The sequence below is a fragment of the Ambystoma mexicanum genome, chromosome 6p (genome assembly GCF_040938575.1).
Source record: "Ambystoma mexicanum isolate Mex_15411 chromosome 6p, UKY_AmexF1_1, whole genome shotgun sequence".
Lineage (NCBI taxonomy): Eukaryota > Metazoa > Chordata > Amphibia > Caudata > Ambystomatidae > Ambystoma > Ambystoma mexicanum.
The window spans coordinates 1,426,779,023-1,426,795,006 of NC_090935.1; the positions used below are offsets into that span (position 1 = coordinate 1,426,779,023).

At 47.6% G+C, this 15,984-nt stretch overlaps 1 protein-coding gene across 1 annotated transcript in view; it reads right to left on the reverse strand.

Annotated features, from left to right (window-relative positions):
• The window catches only part of LOC138510837 (histone-lysine N-methyltransferase PRDM9-like), a 639,242-nt gene that overhangs the window by 436,933 nt on the left and 186,325 nt on the right, over nt 1-15,984 (reverse strand). The window lies entirely within an intron of this gene.

A 15,984-nucleotide genomic window follows, 5' to 3' on the forward strand; every position in this document is an offset into this window, starting at 1 on the left:
AAGTCAAACCACAAGTCGTAACACACTTTCTAACACCATTCACTAAATTCATTTTCTAGCGCGTCTCATATGCATTGAGACAACACCTCAATAACATAGGATCATAATATTTCTAAAATGTAATGCTTTCAACATACAATACTAGTTACTGCATTCAATTAAATAACAGAGAACAAAAAACAAGACATAAGAGTGAAAAATTACATCATTACCAATGATGTCAATGCCATCATTCGTATTGCTCACATGCAGAGGAGAAGTCACGATGTTACAAACCCTTCATCCTTCACAATATGCAAACTACCATTAAGCAACCACAGGGCATCCTCAATTATGTTCACAAGTCTGACTGTCGCCAAGATGGTGGGATTACATGGCCCCCACATACAGCGCAACCAAACCAAGTTGCGTTCATAGCAAGAGTTAGACCCCAAAAAGGATCCAAAACAGGTGAGCCTTTTGTCGTTGAAAATGCACACAGTGCATGAATAGGTGTTCTAAGGTTTGAGACTCATCCACTCTGGCACAAAACCTACAATGGTCCCACTTCCCAGATTCTTTATAACCAGACCAGTTCCTAATACGCGAGCCCGTGTGGATCAGATCCAGATGGAATCTCATGCATGTCCTTCTGGCATTCTTGTCTGGAAAGCATGTTATGTAGCGCAGACGTGGAGTAAACCCGTGTCTAAATTTGGCGTAGGAGCTAAATGATGGATAACCTGCAATTAAGTCAGAGTTGCGTGCCCATGCATTCCTAAAGAACCGAAGTTTAAGCACCCTGGGGGAGTCAATTAAATCTTGCTTGGACATATTCAGGGAGCACTGGACCTGAGTCATGCGTTTCTGAAATGCAGAAATGGAAAGCAGATAATTCACGTGTAGCATTGCTCTAAAATCCTCATAGAGGGAGTTAGACGGTGGAAACATTTTCATATAGCTAATGAGCATACGCCATTCATACTTATTAGCCAAGGGCTATAGGCCTAGCTCGTGTATCAAGATGGGATTTGGCAGATACCCTGGGAGACCTAAAACCCTTTTCCAGATCTTTCCCTGGAGTAGGTTCAATGAAGGGCCTATGTTCAATAAACAGACATCCAAACAATACAGTAAGATAGGCTCTACTTTCATTGTGTAAAAATGTATCAAAGGCATGAGGGAGTACTTGCAATGCCGAGTGAAGATAATTCTCATCTGAGCAGACAGATGATTCAACTTGGTATCCAAAATTGCACACCATTTGCCAACTGACATACTGTTTGATATGTGATAACCCAAATATGTGATCTTACCCATGATGTTAATGGGTGTGGCATTCACTGTATACTTGTACCTCTGGGTTTTCTTATTTGTCGTAAAGACTATGATGTGATTTTGACCAAATTAATTGTCAAGTTATTCGACTCACAGTATTCTTGGAAAAGATTCAATTTATTCTGTAGCCCAAAGGGTACTTTGTCAAACAGAATAATGTTGTCAGCAAACGCCAACCAATTTAGGCGTAGCTTGCCCAGAGGTACAGATTAAAAAGTACAGCAGCCAGGTTACAACCTTGCTTCACACCACTCCATGTGGGAATACTATCAGACAGAAGGCCCTCTGCGTTGATACAAACCCTATATGATGTGTTTTGATGCAGTGCCGCGATTGTCGCTACCAGATGGGAGGGAATACCATAAGACATCATTTTCCGCCAGAGGCGGTTTCGAAGGACACTGTCAAATGCAGCCGATAGGTCAAATGATGCGATATAAATGGGGCACTTGGCCCGGGTGCATGATGATGTTAGCAGATGGGCAAGGATCGACGCATTTAGCTGTGTACCCATAGCCCTTCGAAACCCCACCTGGGCTTTGGAAAGCGAGCAAAAATGTTTGCCGCAATGTCAATTAGGGCAATAGGCCTGAAGTTGCCGGGATCGTCAAGGGGACCCTTCTTATGGATGGGTATTATTATTGCCATCAACCAGGAGGGAGGTATTCTGCCCGTTTTGTAGATTAGATTGTAACACGAAAGAAGATACCTGGGCCAAAAATGCGGGTCGTCCTTAAAGACGCAGGGCGGCAGCCCATCCGGTCCTGCTGCTTTGGAAAACTTCAATTGCACTATTGCCCGGATTACATCTTTAAGTTCCCAAGGTAATGTAGCAGGAAATAGTAACTGAAGTTTGACAGACTCCAGCCTGAGGTGCTGAGCAGGCAGTTCATATTTCTTTCCAAAGAAAGATTGCCATTGGGGACCAGATAAAGTCGCAAATGTGTGCTTATCAACCTTGCCAGCAGGATTTCCTAAGATGGACCACATTTCTCTGATGTTTCCCTTACATATATGTTCGATCATGCGTTGGTTTGCATGGTTGTGAGCAGCATAACGCACCTCCTTTACCCTTTTCTTGTAGCGTGACATGATTACGTTTTTTGCTACTTTATATAAAGCTGCATTGTCATGAGAGCCTCTTGCCATCCGAAGTTCGTGGTTTTTCTGACTTTTCAGAGTGGCGATATCTAGCACATATGCACGGACAGCATTAGGTGCATCTTTACAGAGGAGTTCCTTAGATAGACTCACCAAGTGCCCATGGATCATCAACAGGTTTCGGTCATTGACTTTTTCCATAGCATCCACAGATGGCTGTTCTTCATGGGGCACCACCAGGTCTCTGTTTACTAAAAACACCATTCTACGACATGTGTTAGGCTGCCATCTTACTGACAAAGCGTATCTGTCGCTTTCCACCGGCACAACAGACATCACGGTCTTGTACGGCTTGTCCTTAATATGGAGCCTTGTGCTCAACATATTGTGGTCGCCCAAGCCTACCTTCGAAATTAAGATGGGGTCGAGCAATCCAGAACTTGCAACTGATGCTAGCACGTAATCAATTAGTGAAGATGAGTTGCCACGCTGCCAAGAGACGTTGCAACTATGGGTCCCGAGTAATATTGGATAAATACCCCAAGCTTCAAAAAACTCGGCTCATGCCTTTCTTCTCCTACGGGACTGCTGCGCATATGCATAAGAATTATATGACAGTGTCATGTCACTGTCTAAACCCAAATAGGAGTTCAGATCCCCACCAATTAAGATTTCATGCTTTGGAAAAAGCAACGACACATTAGTCAGAGTATGTTTCAGCTCAGCTAGTGCTGAGTCAAGAGAAGCAGCACTGGGATTCCAATAGATTGAAAGCAAGAGAAATGTTTGTATCTTGTTTCCAGATATTGTAATTTCCACCTTTATAAAGGTGTTGGATATGTCCACTAGATGTGTAGTTGCATTCAAACTATTCTTAATGAGAATTGCGGTGGCCCCACTGGGTCGACCTAACTGAGTGCGCCTCGCGGGAACACTAAAAGATACGTAACCATCTAACTCAATTGTGTGCAAGGCCATTGATTCCTGCAATAGTAAAATTTCAGGAACGTGGCGAGCCCCAACCCGTTCGTGCCATGCCGTGAGATTTTTCACTCCACAGCAGTTCCAGGATGCGACGCCAATACTCGATGGTTATGAATTTGATACATCAACTTTCATATTTGCTGCCACTTTAATCAGAGGCTCCAACCATGATAGGCCACTTAATGCCTGGGACAGCGAAGCCAACTGCTGTGATAGTTCCTTGCTATGGGACTCATATGAGGCCGACACTGAGGCTCCCATAGGCCGGTTGATGGGTGCAGGCGTGACAAAGTCTAAAAACTACCATGCACTCTCCATATTCCCAAACAAGTACGGAAAGAGACCCAGAGACTCGAAGTCCTCTTTAAAGTCCAGAATTAATTTTGTAATTATTTGTGATTGGACTTTACACAGCACTCTTAAGTTGTTATGTGGTGCTAGTTTTACCCATTCCAGGTTTTTGCTTGCCAAATTGCGTAAAGGCGGGATCTGAAAAAAGGTATTCATCAAAAATGACCTATTGATCCGTGCCAATCCATGAATGTCCGGGTTGCTCACCCATCCCAATATTTGGTTCATCTCTTTGGGAGAGTCTAAGAACAACAATGTGTCAATGGGAGGCTCAACTTGGTTCTCCTTCCTAGGAACATCCTCTTCGACATAATGTGAGTCTTTGCTCACCAATTTGGGGGATGCGGTTGTGTCCAATACTTTTACGACACTCTCCACCTGTTTTGCTAGAGTGGAGTGGGCAACATACTGTAAATCCAAGCCCTTTATGCATCCCTCACTGTTTGGTGCTGGAGGCAAAATTCCGTTTGCTTTATTTGATAGATTCAGGCGGCTTGCCTCTTCCTGAGACAATACAGGCGCCTTCTTACTTTCAATACTAGGAAAAAAGCTATGTAGCTGCGATTGGGACTTATCAGAAGGTACCGCAGAGGGTTTAGAGGCCAGCACCTGCACATTACCCCTTTTCAAAGCCTTAATCTGGAGATGTTTCTTGCTTTCCTCATTCAATTCCAAAAGATTTAGTGCTAGATCGTCGGTGCTCATGCCCTTTTTGCAGATTGGAGCAGACACCACCTCCTTAGGGGATTGCGGAATAATTTCCAACCTACCCTTTGTTTGCACTTTCTTTTGGTTGGTTTTGGCAAAATGTAGCCGTTTTTGTGCTCTCAAAAAGACTTCTTTGCCTTACGGGAAATAAATTACCTCCCCCCTTGACCTGTGCATTCCACACCTTGCTCGCTTGACGTCAGGGGTGCTTCCAGCACGAGGGTTGGCTGTGAGTCAATAATATCAGTCAGCTCAGAGGGACTGTCCGGAGAGGTGGAAGACCCGATGTCAGTCCCTGTTGCTCCACTTATAGACTCTATGGTCACAGTGGGTTGGGAATTGGTAAGGGTATTGAACAAAAGTTGTTCCACCTGGAGTAGACGATCATGATGGAGTTTGGCTATCTCCAAGAGATCAATAGGCTCACTGCTACCATGCTCTATTGAGCTCGTATTTACTCCTTGCAGCACTTGAATATGATCTTTGTGGAGCATAGACATTGCTTAGCACATAGTCCGTTTGAGTTCTCTGGGACTGTGTTGGCAAGATAGGGACAACAGATCTAGCAGCTGGGGCAATATTTGCTATCATTTTTTCAAATTGAGAGAAGTAAAATGACTTTGATTGCGTCTCAGCCAACATAAAGCCTTCTAAGTTGTTAATTCTTTCTTTCATAAATGCCAGGGAACCCTGCATTTCCCTTAAGGTGCAATGGGTTAATTCGTGGCCCTTGTCAAGCAAATTAAGTATTCTTGAAATCACTGGAAAGTTAAAGGGGTCAGCTTGCGGAAAATGTCAGAGGGGGAATCCTCAGGTGTCGAAGATTACCTTACGTCCCTTTGGAGGCGGCAAGACCAATTTCATCTTTCCTTAATGTCTGAGTCTCCAACTGTGAAGGCAAAAAGGACCTCATAGCGTCTATGTGTCTAGTGCTATGGTCCCCAAAGTCCACATTCATGCCCCCAACCGATCCATGAGAGGGTATACCTGAAAATACTCTTCCAGGATCCCCGATGACTTTAGGGCTAGGTTCTGCAGTAAGGTGAAAATACACTTGTTCGCGAAAGGGATACAACCTAGAGGCAGGTGAAGAGGGACCAAGGGAAAGACGTACCCGCCTCCCCAGCTCACTCATAATAGTTGGGGCAAGCATCGATGTATCAGAGACATGTGCAAAGCCCTCCAGAGCTTCCCTTGGTATACAATTACAGTCATGTGCCTGAGGGTGATCGCAAGCTATCTGCTCATCATTCTCATTTGCATCTTTAACAGAAAACGACGCTTGGCTTTGAACTGGAGGAGCCGCCTTTGCCGGCACCTCCATTCCAAGGGCCGGACATGTCGATAAAAGTGAGCTAGATGCCTCCTCTTGGTCCAATGCCAGAGGCACATCACATCTAGATATCAACATTGAGAGTAATGTTTTTTTACAGGAAAGTAACAGAGGTAGGGTGCTGTTAATCAGCTTGTTCGCTGAGTTCTTTACAGGGGCCTTAGAGGAATTGCCAGACTTGTTACCACTTCTCAGTGCACGGCTCATGATCAGCTTCAAGACAGCAAACTTAGCCAAGAGGCCTACACAAATGCAACCACCAACCTACAATGGCTAACACAGTTAAGACAGTACACTGATGCTATGTGATCAAAAGCCGCCACCCTTCAACAAATACCACCACAGACCAGCTTTTCAGAATAATGCCCCACCCCAACACTCCCACTCTCAAATTTGTGGCATCTAGGTGGCAGCAAGGAAACAACACAACATGTGACAACATGTGACAATCACAACAAAGATAGATCTATGCAAGTTGTAGATGACTTAATGACCCCCAATCTCCTTTTGACTCTGTTTGTGGCTAAAGGTATGAACACAGTTAACTCTATACTTTGATAACGTTCACCCACATGTCTCGTTTTAAAGAGCAAATGGACTTCGATGGGATTAGAGACTTAAGAGACACCCAGCCGCCTTTTATACAAAGGTAACTATCCAGAACTCAATAACTAATGTACTCCAGATGTGCATGTGATATCCTGCCGCCTAGGGTTCAAAGGCCTAATGCCCGCAGTCACCCTATATGGGTGGTCCTTGGTACTCACACTATTCGTAGATCACCAGGGTTCAAAGGCTCGGCGCCCGCAGTCACCCTCTATCGATGATAAACTAGCAAATTCCTGGAAAAAGTTGTACCAGTCACAAAGGGCCAGGCTAACCAAGGGCTTTTTACCAAAAAGAAACTTGCAAATACAGTTGTCTAGAAGCCCTGCGCCCCGCATCGCGAACAGTAAACAATACTTCTCGGTGCTTGTCATTGCGCACGCGGGCGCGCTGGGTTTTGGGTATTTGTTGCGGCATAGGAGGGCATCGCAATGCAGGGGGCCGAGCCACCGTTCAATAGGAACACCTTTAAATGAAAATAGAGGAGATGTTTAAGCACACTGCTTCTATTGTAGTCCAATGCAAGCAAGCAAGGTGAACACAACGTCACTTTCTTTTCCCTTCGCAAGGCCAGGCAAATTGGAGTTACACGATAAGACGTCCTCTCAGAGGCCGTTCAGTTGAAAGTTCTCGGTGCACAGCAGTAATGCAGGAATCCACAGCGTTCCAACAATGCTTCAGCAGAGATCCACAGCAGTAAACAGTACTTCTCGGTACTTGTCGATGGGCACGCGGTTGCGCTCGGTTGTGGGTATTTGGTGTGGCCGGGGAAAGCATCACAACGCAGGAGGCGGAGCCACCGTTAAATAGGAACATCTTTAAATGAAAATAGAAGAGATGTTTAAGCACACTGCTTCTATTGTAGTCCAATGCAAGCAAGCAAGGTGAACACAACGTGAACACACAGTCACCTTCTTTTCCATTCGCAAGGCCAGGCAAATTGGAGTTACACGATAAGATGTCCTCTCAGAGGCCGTTCACGAACACAGAGTTGAAAGTTCTCGGCGCACAGCAGTAATGCAGGAATCCACGGCATTCCAACAATGCTCCAGCAGAGATCCACGGCAGTAAACAGTACTTCTCTGTACATATCAGTGCGCAAGCGGGTGCGCTTGGTTGTGGGTATTTGTTGCGGTCGGGGAAAGCGTCACAATGCAGGGGGCGGAGCCACCGTTCAATAGGAACACCTTTAAATGAAAATAGGAGATGTTTAAGCACACTGCTTCTATTGTAGTCCAATGCAAGAAAGCAAGGTGAACACAACGTGAACACACAGTCACCTTCTTTTCCCTTCGTAAGGCCAGGCAAATTGGAGTTACACGATAAGACGTCCTCTCAGAGGCCATTCACGAACACAGCGTTGAAAGTTCTCGGTGCACAGAAGTAATGCAGGAATCCAAAGTGTTCCAACAATGCTCCAGCAGAGATCCACGGCAGTAAACAGTACTTCTCGGTACTCGTCAGAAACTTTTCTATGGAGCTGAAAGCTGGATGGAGACGCGACCCTGCTTTAATTGAAGCCTCAGCCCAGAAGCCGAGCTGCAGACTTTCAGACTGCCACTTATGAAGCCACTTGCAAGGATGCGCACGCTGACATGCTCTTCTCAGGATTTGAAACTGTTAAAGTCCTGTTTGCAGAACGTCGATTCCAGCAGGCAAGAGTAGACAATCCCAGTCCTCACCAATCATACTTTCATGTCTTCTGTAGAGATCATCTCCTCCTCTATTATGCTTCCACTTCTCCTGCTTCCCTCAGCAGCATCTTCCAATCTCCAAAATCTCTACAGCACCTCTGCTATACAGCAGTCTTCCCTCTACAGCCTTCTCCAAACAGGAGCCACCTGTTCCTGAGAGCCACAACTAATCATTTGTACTGTATGCACGAAGCACCTATTCTAATGTAAATGTGATTTTGCATTGACCTGTATAGATTAGTATTGTATTGTATGTATGATGTACCTATAATTTTAAAATTTTATCCCAAATATGTATATTTCATTGTAACTGTATGTGCTTTTAAGGCATCTGTTTAGCTGGAAAAAAAAATGATTGATTGAATATTTTTTCAAATAATGTGCTGAAATGATGCGTTTCAAAGTACAATTTCTTTTTTGAAAATGTGATAGAAATTCATACAATTTACAATTGGTACTCTAGGGTCACCGTGAAAAATATGCAGTACATTTGCCTGGTGAATATTTTGAGTGGAGGAACATAACTATTTTCTCAAATTACCTCAAGTGGCCGAGTGCAGCAAGGGAGCCCAGATTTGAGAGGGTTCCCCTTGATAATATGCTGTAATGATGCATTTTGCAGCACAATGTTTGACAAAAATGAGTAAACAATTTAAGGTTGGTTCTCTAGGGTGAAACATGGAAAAATAAAGTTACTCACCGTAGTGACTATCTTACTCCTAGTCCATAGTCCCCCTTTCTCCATACTTTTGGGACATTCCGTCCAGTTGGACGGGACCGGAGCACTTTTGTAAAAAAGCACCAAATTAAAAAATGTGTCCTTTATTTTTTACGCAGGGTACTGCACGCAGCCGTAATCCTGCCCTCCTTAGCTCCGCCCAACGCATCGCCCTTCAGTCCTTTTCTATCGCCAGGTCTGAGACCTTTAAGCAATAATAGAGGATACTTATTAGAGGGGACAGCGGGCTGGCGTATCGAGGAAAGGGGACTATGGACTAGGAGTAAGATAGTCACTACAGTGAGTAACTGTTACACTCCTATGTCCCGTCCCCTTTCCTCCATACTTTTGGGAGATTACCAAGCACTCGTCAAAGGAAATACGGCTGGATGGAACCCCCTTACTGAAAAAGGTTTTTAAGAACAGACTGGCCGAATTGAGCATCAGCTCTGGAGCCTAGGTCTAAGCAGTAATGCTTACCAAAAGCTGGTGGGAAAACCCACGTAGCTGCTTTGTCAACGGTTCGATGTGCTTACAGAGCGACCAATAGATAGGAGGCAATGAGGGGAAGCATAAGCTTTCATGTTGACCCACAAGCTCCAAAGAGGACCACCTTTGGTGTGCCCCATTGCTGGAAAATGTTGGAGATGATATTGCTGTTCATCTCACACTCGTAACCGATGTCGACTGGTGTCACAGGAGCAAGTGAAGCAATAGTCTCCCCAGGGGAGTCAGGGGGCCTTGCGTGCCATCCTAGCCTTGAAACAAGGAACCACAGCAGAGCCGGTACTTGCAGATCTAGGGTGTTTACTCGACATGTCAGGGGCTTCCCCAGAATTAGCCTCTAGTGGAGGATCCTCGGCAGAGCCAGTACTGGAAGGTCTGTGGTACGTGACCGCCTTCTTTCTCCCTCTCACCAGAACTGGTATCACCACGGCTGCACGTGCGGAAGGCTTAGGGATATACCTTACAGCCAGGACCCTCGAAGAGGGACTCTCAATTCTGTTAGTGACCGATTTAGCCCCAAGCAGGGGAACTTCAGGTTTAACCCTGGTCTTATAGCCACCTCAAGAGGGGCCACGAGCCAGGACTTGGTACAGTAAGCTCCAGATGGAGAAGACTCAGGGTGAACCCTGGTATCCAAAGCCACAGCAGAACTGGGGTTAGTCTTAGCCCGAAATGGGGAACCTTGGAAGAAGATCCGGTATTGGGAGACAGCTGCAGGCCCCCTCAGAGGAGTTTCCGGTGCGTCTCGCTGAGCTGAGCCCAAAAGGAGTAACCGAATCTGAAGTGTTCTGCTCCCACGGAGAACCGCAGATATTCCATATGCGGGATCCAGAGAACCGCAGATATTTCATATGCGGGCTCCAAGTCAGAATGTGCATTTACGCGTCCTGGAAGACCACCACAATGAGCCAATCGCCCTTCCGAAGAGAGAACTTTATTTGGAGGGCGTGATCAACTTGAATTTCTCTCGGAAAGATCGAAGATAGTGCGCAGGCCAGCCTGGTTGAGCACTGTGAAAGGACAGTAGTACTAGTCCCTCCCTTGCTCGATGAGGGGAACAGATTCCACCACTCTGAGGTATAGAAGTTTCTGTACCTCTGCTCTGATGGAGGACATCCCGATCTGTTGGAAGAGAGGTTTCAAGGGTGGGGTAGGAATAAAGGGCAAGCGAAAACCCCCCTAACGATGGACAACCACTGGTCTTCGGTGATGGTTTGCCACGCCTCCGGATGAGACGAGATTCGTCCTCCCACCAAAGTGTAGTGTGACTGACAAAAAATATAATTTGGTGATATGTCGGCAGGGAGATTACCTGTCCCTGTAGAGGAGGCTGATGACCGAGAGAAAAACCAACCACCTTGCCGCTGCAGCTTAAGGCGGGGCTACCAAGAGGAGTTTCAGATCGGCGCGCATGACGACCCTGAAACCCCCTGATCCCAGAGAAGGCCGAGTCTGGGACCCTGACCTCTGTGTACAAAGCGCCTTAGCTGAAACTGTCACCAGGACGACAAACGGGTCTTTGTTGTCCACATAACGTGGAAAAACTGCTCAGCCCCAAAAGGAACGCTTCCAGCACCAGTCGTCATGAAAGTTGGTGTAAGGGAGCTATCCAAAATGGCCGCCGTAGGCCACGCAGGTTGGGTCGCCATTTTGTTGCCACCTGAAGAGAACTGCGTCACATGCGTAGCTGAGGCAATTGCCTCCTCGGGAGAGTAAGGGGACTTAATTAACACTTTAGCCTTACAAGGATCCTCGGCAGAGCCGGTACTGGGTGGTCTCGGATGTTTAGTCGACATCTTCGAACCAATCTCAAAATTAGCCTCCAACGGAGGAACCTCGACACCGAGGTGCCCCGAACGTCTCTTCCTTGCAGGACGTTTACGCTTCCCCATCAACGAGCACCACTAGCAACGACATGGCCACTTCACCATCGTAGCTCGACCTGTTCTCCGTCGGACGCTCGACGACCCGTGACTCCTGCCTGAAAGGGAGGACACTCAAGAAGGACCGTCTATTCCCCGACGAGGAACACTAAAACGCCAAAGGTACTTTGGGGTTGCAGAACCTATGCAAAGTCTAGTGGGAGCAATATATGGACTGGGCTTGTATCTTTCGTCTACAGGTTGCCCAGGTGGGGGGGATCTCCACACAGAACTGTGTTTACCGGTAGTTACCAGTATTCTGCCAACTGCTCAACCATCTTGCTTTCCTTCCTCTCTCTACTGCTGGTTTCCTCTTTATTTTGATCTGTGTGTCATTCTGACTGTATGCACTTTAATGAGATCTGATAACGTTAGTGGTACCGCTTTAGAATTGTATATATTGCCATTATTGATTTCTGAGTACAAAATGAGTTATCGTGATAGTGTACGTGACCTTAAATATTAATTATATAAAGACTGTGTTTTAACCAATACAGTGTGTGGACATTCCTTTGTGGGTGCTTGGGGACTACACTGTACTTAAGAACCAGCTCGCATCACCTCCTGAGAAGCTAGGCCTTGATTGCTCGTCCATTGCTACCACAATAGAGAATCTTGGCTGGGGTTCTCTGTGCCTCTCCTCTACCATATAGAGATCGGAAGTACAGACCCCCCTCCGGTCTTTACAGCTGTTGGCAGCGGTGGGATGCTTTTGGTTTTAAGAATCAGTGTATAACCGTGCCACTTATGAAGGATATCTGCACTTTGTTAAATTAAGGTTTAGTCGTGTACAAGATAACTGCATTACAAGCAATGGAATCTATTGTGAATGGTAAATTTACTCGGATAAGCTTAGAGGCTCTCCAGAGTGCTTGTGAAGCCAGGAAATTAGACTTTGTGGTTAAGTCTAGGGCTGAGCTGATAGCTGCCCTGGTGGACTACCAGATCGATTGTGAAGATCTTGAATGGGGGATTGCAACCGATGAGGACTCTACCCCGGGGGATGTCGCTGATTCCGATTCTGGGAATGCCACCATTCCTGCTGCCTCTGTTCCAAACCCCAGCACTGCTCTTCAGGGGGAAGCCCTGAAGATTGAACTTTTAAAATTGGAGCTACAATGGGAACAGTTAGCCTTTCAATACAAAAAGTTGGCAACAGATGCTGAGCTTAAGAAGGAGGAGTTGGCACAGCAAGTGATACTCAAAGATAGGGACACTCAGCACCAAAGAATCCAGCTAGAGAAAGCTTGAGTGGAGACTTCAGCTAAACCAGTTGAGAGTGGCCAGCCACCAAGTTTATGAAAGATTTGGTTGGTGTGTATGCAGAGGGTTCTGATATCGTGCAATGGATTGAAGCGTTTGAAATGGCTTGCGCAATTCACGATGTTGATAAGAGAGATTGGGCTAAGTGTTTGTTAAGCAGAGTGCCTCAAACAGGATATGACCGTATTCTGAAACTGAGTGTGGAAGAAAGGGGTCAGTGTGAGTGCAGGAAGTCTGCTTTAATTGCCAAGTTTGGCAAGACGCCTACCCAATATCTTAAAGAGAATGTGTCTTGGGTTGACTGGGTGAGTGCTGCGCACATGAAAATGATGGGGTGGATTGATGGATACAAAGTAAAAACGTTTGTTGAATTGTCTCACCTCCTGATTTTTGAGCATTTTTCAGAAGCCTGTTCACCAGAGCTGCGTCAGTATGTTGCTGACTAGAACATTTTGGACCCCTTTAAGCTGGCTAGGTTGGCTGACAAGTGGGTCTCCCACCGGGTGTCCCCTAAGGACTCCAGTGGGAAGGACAAGGACAAAGAAAAGGGGGCCTCTCAGAAAGCTGAGGAGTCCCAAAAGCAATCACAGTCGGGTATACCAAAACCTTCCTCTCCGAAGACCCAAAAACCTAGTGGGGATACGTCTGTTGTGGGTGAGAGTGCAGTGGTCCGCCTGCTGCAAAGCAGCGTCCCAGTGGCTCCAGTACCGTACCCCGCACTCCCGGCACTTGTTGGGATTGTGGGGCTCTGGACCACCGAAGGGGTGACTCCAAGTAAAAGGGTAAGGCACTTGGAGTCCAGGGTGCCAGCCTGACCTACCCCTACTCCGTACCTGAGGTGGAGGCCACCGTCCTCCCCTCCTCTACTGGGATCACCTTCGGTGCTCCCGTAGAGATTTCCTTAGTGTCCCTTGGGGCCTGGGACCAGTACGCAGAAGTACTGGCGACTATACCACAAAACACTTGTAGGTTTTTGAGAAGTGTCTTCTTGAATGGCCAGCCTTCTACTGGTTTGAGAGACACTGGGGCAAGCATGACAATGGTGGACAGGACCCTGCTCAAGCCAGAGGACTATGTAGGTGCTCCTCTGAGAACCACCAGGTTAGCTGGTGGGCCTCCCAAATTATCGCCTGTAGCCTTAGTCAACATTATGATTGGAGACAAGACAGCAAAGCTTCCGGTCCTGGTTCAGGACAACGTGCCTGCGAACATTTTGTTGGGAAATGAGTTGGTCGAGTTGGGGATGATCACGGATGATCTACCCATGGCTGCTATGGTGGTCACCCGATCGCAGGTCACACAGGGTCCAGCTGCAAGCCCGGTATCCTTGCCAACGGGGAAACCCAAGGCACGAAAGAAACAGAAGAGTAAGAAGGCCACCTCTGTGGAGGGAACCCCTGCTCTTCCCGCTGTACCGACAGCACCCATTGGGATCCATGCTCCGGACGGGCTGGGTCCAGTGGTGACTTCCGTCTCAACTCCTGTAGGAGAAGAGCCAGAAAACTTTCCTGTGGGAGAGGCTCTTAACCCAGAGGATCATCCCGACCTTCAATGCTTGTTAGCTGAAGGGGGACCCTCCTGGGCGGACTTCTGTAAGGGACAGAGAGAGTGCCACTCTCTCGAGGGTCTGAGGACACAGGCCCTGTCCCAGGCACAAGGAGAAATGCCTAGGATATTTTCGGATTTATTGGGAGGGTGAGCTCCTTGTTAGTAAGCCCACTAAGCCTGAACCTGGCGCCCTCAAGAGGTTGGTGGTACCCCAGGTTTACAGGCCCTTCCTGCTGCAGTTGGCGCATGAGGTGCCCTTAGCTGGTCATCTTGGGACCAAGAAGACTAAGCAGAGGCTCTCTGCCCATTTCTACTGGCCATGGATGGGAGTAGAAGTGGAGTCCCACTGCAGGACCTGCCCAACTTGTCAGTTGTCTGGCAAGACTGGAGGCAGGGTCATCGCCCCACTGCAACCATTGCCAGTGGTTGGCACACCGTTTGAGAGGGTGGGCATCGACATTGTCGGTCCCCTTGACCCTCCCACGTCGGGTGGACATCGGTTCATCCTGGTCTTGGTAGATCATGCCACCAGGTACCCTGAGGCTATACCCCTTCGGACGGTTACGGCCAAGGTGGTTGCCAGGGCTCTCCTGGGCATTTTCACCCATGTTGGATTCCCTAAGGAGGTTGTCTCTGATAGAGGATCCAACTTCATGTCGAGTTACATGAAATCCATGTGGAAAGAATGCAGAGTAACTTACAAGTTCTCCACCTCTTACCAACCCCAGACCAACGGTTTGGTTGAGAGATTTAACAAAACTCTCAAGGGCATGTTAGGCGCTTTGGAAGAGCCCCTCAGGAAGAAGTGGGATCTTCTCCTGTCATGTCTGCTCTTTGCTTACAGAGAGGTACCTCAAGAGGGTGTTGGTTTCAGCCCCTTTGAGTTACTCTTTGGACATCCCGTGAGGGGGCCCCTCGCCTTGATCCGAGAAGGTTGAGAGGCCGCCGCTCCAGGTCCCGCCAAGCAAGCGGGGGACTATGTGTTAGGCCTCGGACGGAAGATGACACAGATGATGGGTCAGGCAACAGCAAATCTTAAGGCCAGCCAGGAATTGAATAAGTACTGGCATGACCTTAAAGCATTGCAAGCAGATTGGACTCTGGGACAGGAGGTCCTCGTGATGGAGCCTACCAAGCCTCGGGCTTTGGCAGATAATTGGACTGGACCCTTCAGGATAATCTCCAAGATGGGTGAGGTCAATTATCTGGTTGACATGGGAGCCTCTGGGGTGGCCTCTCAGGTGTTCCATGTTAACAGCCTCAAGCCTTTCCACAGGCGAGCCAAAGTCTCATGTCTCTTGCTAGCTTCAGGGCAAGAAGAGGATGAGAGTGAGCCCCTTCCTGATTTGCTGCATAGCAACCCTCAGGATGGCTCCGTGGAGGGAGTACATCTCTCTCTCGATCTGACAGCAGAGCAGCAGAGGGCCTGCAGGGTTTTGCTCCGGCAGTATGCCTCTCTGTTTTCCCTGACACCAGGCCTTACACTGTGGTGTAGGCACAAGATTGACACTGGTGACAGTGTGCCTGTCAAAAGCAGGTGCTACCGTATGTCAGATACCGTTAAGAACCACATCCAGGCTGAGGTCGCCAAGATGTTGGATCTGGGTGTTATTGAACCCTCAACCAGTCCCTGGTCCAGTCCCGTGGTCCTTGTCCCCAAGGCAAGTTCCCAGGCAGATACTAAGGATTGGAGGTTCTGTGTGGACTACCGAGGAGTCAATGCAGTCACCAAGACTGACGCGCACCCATTGACCCGGGCTGATGAGCTCGTGGACACGATAGGTGCTGCCAAATTTGTGAGCACCTTCGACCTTACCTCAGGCTATTGGCAAATAGCTCTGAGGGACCATGCCAAGGAAAAAACAGGGTTCTCAACATCAGACGGACTCTACCAGTTTAGAGTCATGCCTTTCGGGTTGAACGCCCCTGCCA